Source organism: Rhyacophila brunnea, unplaced genomic scaffold, assembly GCF_057557595.1.
Source record: "Rhyacophila brunnea isolate RB1 unplaced genomic scaffold, BYU_Rbru_1.0 scaffold_2, whole genome shotgun sequence".
Classification (NCBI taxonomy): Eukaryota; Metazoa; Arthropoda; class Insecta; order Trichoptera; family Rhyacophilidae; genus Rhyacophila; species Rhyacophila brunnea.
Genome location: NW_028232859.1, coordinates 47568766 through 47573432, shown reverse-complemented (window position 1 = coordinate 47573432; position 4667 = coordinate 47568766). Strand labels below are relative to the sequence as shown.

General features: G+C 29.9%; 1 long non-coding RNA gene across 2 annotated transcripts; it reads right to left on the bottom strand.

Moving 5' to 3' along the window:
* Positions 1 to 1143: 1143 nt before the first annotated feature.
* LOC147072434 (uncharacterized) lies at positions 1144 to 4205 on the bottom strand. 2 transcript variants are annotated; one of them, XR_015070651.1, is made up of 4 exons: positions 4146 to 4204; positions 3706 to 3835; positions 3122 to 3313; positions 1144 to 2699 (listed from the first exon to the last, which is right to left on the bottom strand). It is a non-coding gene; the product is annotated as an uncharacterized LOC147072434 (long non-coding RNA). The 2 variants fall into 2 exon arrangements; XR_015070650.1 differs by having other exon boundaries at positions 3706 to 4205.
* Between the last annotated feature and the right edge of the window lie 462 nt (positions 4206 to 4667).

Sequence of the window (4667 nt, the reverse complement as noted above, 5' to 3'; positions counted from 1 at the left end):
GGCGAAAACCAATACATTCTGTTCCTTTATCTAATCCAGATTATGGATAGAGTTGCCAAAAACCTGATATGGACAAAAATCAATATCAATAATTGTTAAAAGAAACTTTTTTGAAAAAACTCAAACTAACAAACTATGAGAGGAGGGATATAGAAAGACGCACTGTATTACAATCTGAATGTGCAGAATGGCTAGAAAGGCGACGAAACCTTCTTACTGCCTCTGTTTTTGGAAAGGTGTGTAAGCGGCGAGAAAATACAAAATTTGGGCCTTTGGTAAAACGTTTATTATATAGCCAATCATTAGCCAACGTGAAAGCGGTAAAATATGGTAAAGAAAATGAATCAATAGCTTTACAACAGCTTAGTGTACAAGAACGAATTAAGATTGAGAGATGTGGATTGTTTATCGATGATGTGTATGATTTTATCGGTGCAACGCCAGATGGCATCAGCGATGATGATACAATTATTGAAATAAAATGTCCTTTCTCAGCTGCTGGAATAAGTGCAGATGAAGCTATTGTACAGAAAAAAATTAAATTTTGGAAAGTAGATAAAGACAGGAATATGGTAATAGATAAAAATCACGATTGGTACTTCCAGATTCAGGGGCAGCTTCATATTACTAAGAAAGATGTCTGTTTATTTGGAGTTTGGACGGGACATAATTTTCCTGTTAAAATAGAATTAATCAAAAAAGACGAGACATTTTGGATTGAAACGATTGAAAAAAAGATATATCACTTTTATATGAATTGTCTACTGCCAGAAATAGTAGATCCCAGAACCAGTAGATCTATGAATATTAGAGAACCAGAAAGGCTGAATTTCTAAATTTTTATTTTAAATTTTATTATGCTTAATATATTTTCAACAAGTCTATATTACATCACTATTTTATAGTTCATCAAGATATATCTAATTTACTAATATAGTTTACTGTTACGAGACACCTAGAACGAGTGTAATTTTATGAAATTCAAAATAATATGTATACTTACATCTAAATAATGATACCTACAGATTTTGCTGGCGATTCCACTGTGCCATATTTTGTATAAGCATTCGTCTCTGCAGCCGTGGGGTTTGGTTCCGTGTAAAAAGTACATTTTGTTCTCACGGTCAAAAACCAAATTGGTTGTGCCAATGGCTTATAACCATTCCTCATAAATGATTATAACTGATATCACCTCATAACTGATCAGTGCCACGCACGAGTTAACTCGCGGGATCTTTTAAACGTCATAACTTCTGAATGAACTGTTTGTGTATATTTTCTTAACAATATTTATCATTTTAGTGTGAAAATATTCACGTTAAACATGTTGATTTGGTAAATTTTCACAAATATTTATCATTCTATTCTTATTTCATATTTTTTAAGGGATTCATTTTATTCCAAAAATAACTGACCTACAAGTACCCACCTGGTAAAAATTGGATTTGGATTGGATGGAATTTCCTAGTAGATTTTCCAACTAAACAACATGACGCTTTCTATATATTATTTACTGTTAGTTTTGAAATTATTGTATTTGAAATAAATAATGTATCAATAATACACATAGAAATCAATAGATATATAAAATAGATATCACAGTTTAAAAATCAGAAAGATCAATGCATATTACCATTGTTTATGTTACAATATAAAACAACATTTATCATTGAACGTAGGTACCAAGAAAAATAGACTTCATTAAAATGTGTCAATATAGTATATACCCGATATAATTATATAAATTATTATATTGTTAATTACTCTGTGGGGTCCATATATACTGCTTCAATTGTAATTTAATTTTACAGTATAATTATTTATGTTAAGTACTTGATTTACTTATTATATGTACAAATGTAATATACTTACCTACTTATTAGGATATATCTTGGTGAATTTTAAAATAAGAGGAAATTAAATGGAGTTCATCGTGTCTAACTAGATGTCAGCCGTTGTTAAGTCTTATATAAATATTTATACATTATTAAATTGTTTTTCTGTTTTTTATTGATGTAAAGACATGGCATGTATTCAAAGTAATAACAAATTAGCTGTGTACTATTTATTTAACTTATATTAAAACCCCAAGATTGATTTCGTCTTACGACATATTTTATTCTTCTAAGTTTTACTATGACATTGTAATATGAACCATGGATATAGTATAGTACTTAAAAAAATCAAAACTGGTAATATATTATTTCAATATTTAATTGTCAATTTTCATTTGAAGTCAGCATTTAATTACTGGTATAACACATAATTATTAACTGATATCTACAACTTCAGATGGACAAATTAATTGATATATCATAATATCAGTTTTCATTTCCTTTCAACAATGTATTCATTCTAGCAGCTATTTTAAATATCTTACTAGTTTTTATGTCATGGCACCTTACAAAGGCTCCGAGCAACCGTATACTGAGCTTCGAGAACAAATGTTTACGACGGATACTGGGTGTGCGGTAATTTTAGAAGTAACGGGAGATAAAAGAACGCACCAAATAGCCTCCCATCACGCTGAGAGTGAATACGCAACTTTGTACCTGGCCCGGCCACGTGCTGCGAGTGCCTGAAGAGAATCCCAATCTGGTTTGCCTGTTCTTCAAGCCAACCGGATTCCGGCGTCCTGGATGGCCACTAAATACTATCTATATAGCATATCTGGCGGAGTTACGGGCTGCTAGTATGACCTGGAACGATGCAAAAAAACTAGAGTGACAGAGATTCTTGGAGGCGCCGCATTGTATCCATATGCTGCAACTAAGATGCGGATATAGCCGAAGAGAAGAAGTAATTAATATACAGCATCTAGAAAACTTAAAGCCTTTGAAATGTGTGTGTATAGATACATGCACCTTTCATTGGTGTTGGAAAGACAATTTTTCTAATATCAAAGTGATATTGAGGCTGAAAAAGACAAGACTTGGAGAGTAAGCTCTACCAAATGACATACCTAATATGATACAAGTAACTGATATGCACAATTATATTATATTTTATATTACGAATCAAAATAGCAACTTTTATATCATTATCGATAATAATAAATTTAGTGCAAAAATGTTTTTATAAAATTGTTTTATTTTTTAAACATTAGTCACTTTATATTTACCTTGTGTAATTGTACTATTAAATCTATAAAATGGGTGTATATGCTTGATGGTCGACGTCATAAATCACGCCATGTTCGAAACGTACGCCGAAAGTTGGATTTATTTCATTATTAATTAAAAGATTTATTTCATTCCATCTTATTCATATGAAACCGTCGACAAGCAAAGATCTCGGTAGACATTTTCTCCATCTGCAAAAAACATAACATAGGAACTGTTAATAGTGTGATTTTTAATCTTTTATAGTTGGCGACTGTTTGAAGAGTGGTAATTAAAACGGATTAGTGATAATACAAAGCATCAAAAAAGATTGATTAACTAAAATAAAGTAATCAGGTAGGTAACATGTTTAATAACAACTAGAACGCCTTAGATTATATCAAACAAATATATATGAAATCACAGGTTTTATATAATTCTGGAATGAATGTAACTAACCTCAAAAAAAGGATTGTATTACGTCGGAATTATGAAACATTGAAAGTATGTATAGACTAAGAAAACAATAAATAAACACTTGAATAATATATGCAAAACACACAGAATACTACGATAGTAATAAATAACATAATATTGTACTTACAGATAGTGTTTCTTATTCCTGATATAAAACACAATTGTTTTAGGTACCTTGCAATTTGCAAACATAATATTTGACAGGAGAGAGATTTTTATATTAGTCTATGGCCAAAAATACGGATTTATTTGGCCGGCTAAAAAAAAGATTTTAATATAGCAAGAACATTTTAAATATGCGACAAATAAATAAAAGTATATATAATATAGTTGTTAAAAAAATCTGTGTACATTATAAAATATATTTAATATTATAAATACATATATTTTTTAAATTTATGTTATAATTTGTAAACGACGAAGCACGTCAGCTAATACGCATAGTAAATGTTTAAACTTCGGTAATCAAATTCGAATGTGACAGAAAGAGAAAGAATAACTTTTTAATCATATTAGCATGCGTAAAAGAGATGTAACATAATATCACTTTCACTTTAAAAATCATACCTAGTATTCAATGTCATAGTTCAACTTTAAATGAAAAAACAGAAACTCTAGGTAAGCATGTGTGCCCTTGTGCAAATAAGTCTGGCTGCAGGAAAGCGTCTTAAATTCAACGCTTCTACAGTCATCAATAATTATAGAATAATTGAACATTTCTGTCACGGATGTTTTATATTTCGAAATAATAATATGATAATTCATCGCGACAATTCTTACTTTTATAAATATATTTAATGAAATATGTTTTATTATTTTTTCACCTCTGTTGGATTCACTCAATATATTTGCATTTTAGAAGCACATAATTTATAATTCATTTTCAAAAACTTAAACGAGTGTACTTTCTTAATACTGAAAATTCCGGTATTTTGGATTTTTAAACCCGGTATTTCGGTATTGATAAATACTGGAATACCGGCTCTTTGAAATACCGGCAATGTAATCCGTAACTATGGCGATATATTGGCTCGATTCTAGTATGATTTGACATTAATGCGATACAGTTTAATAGTTTTTCATAAAAAT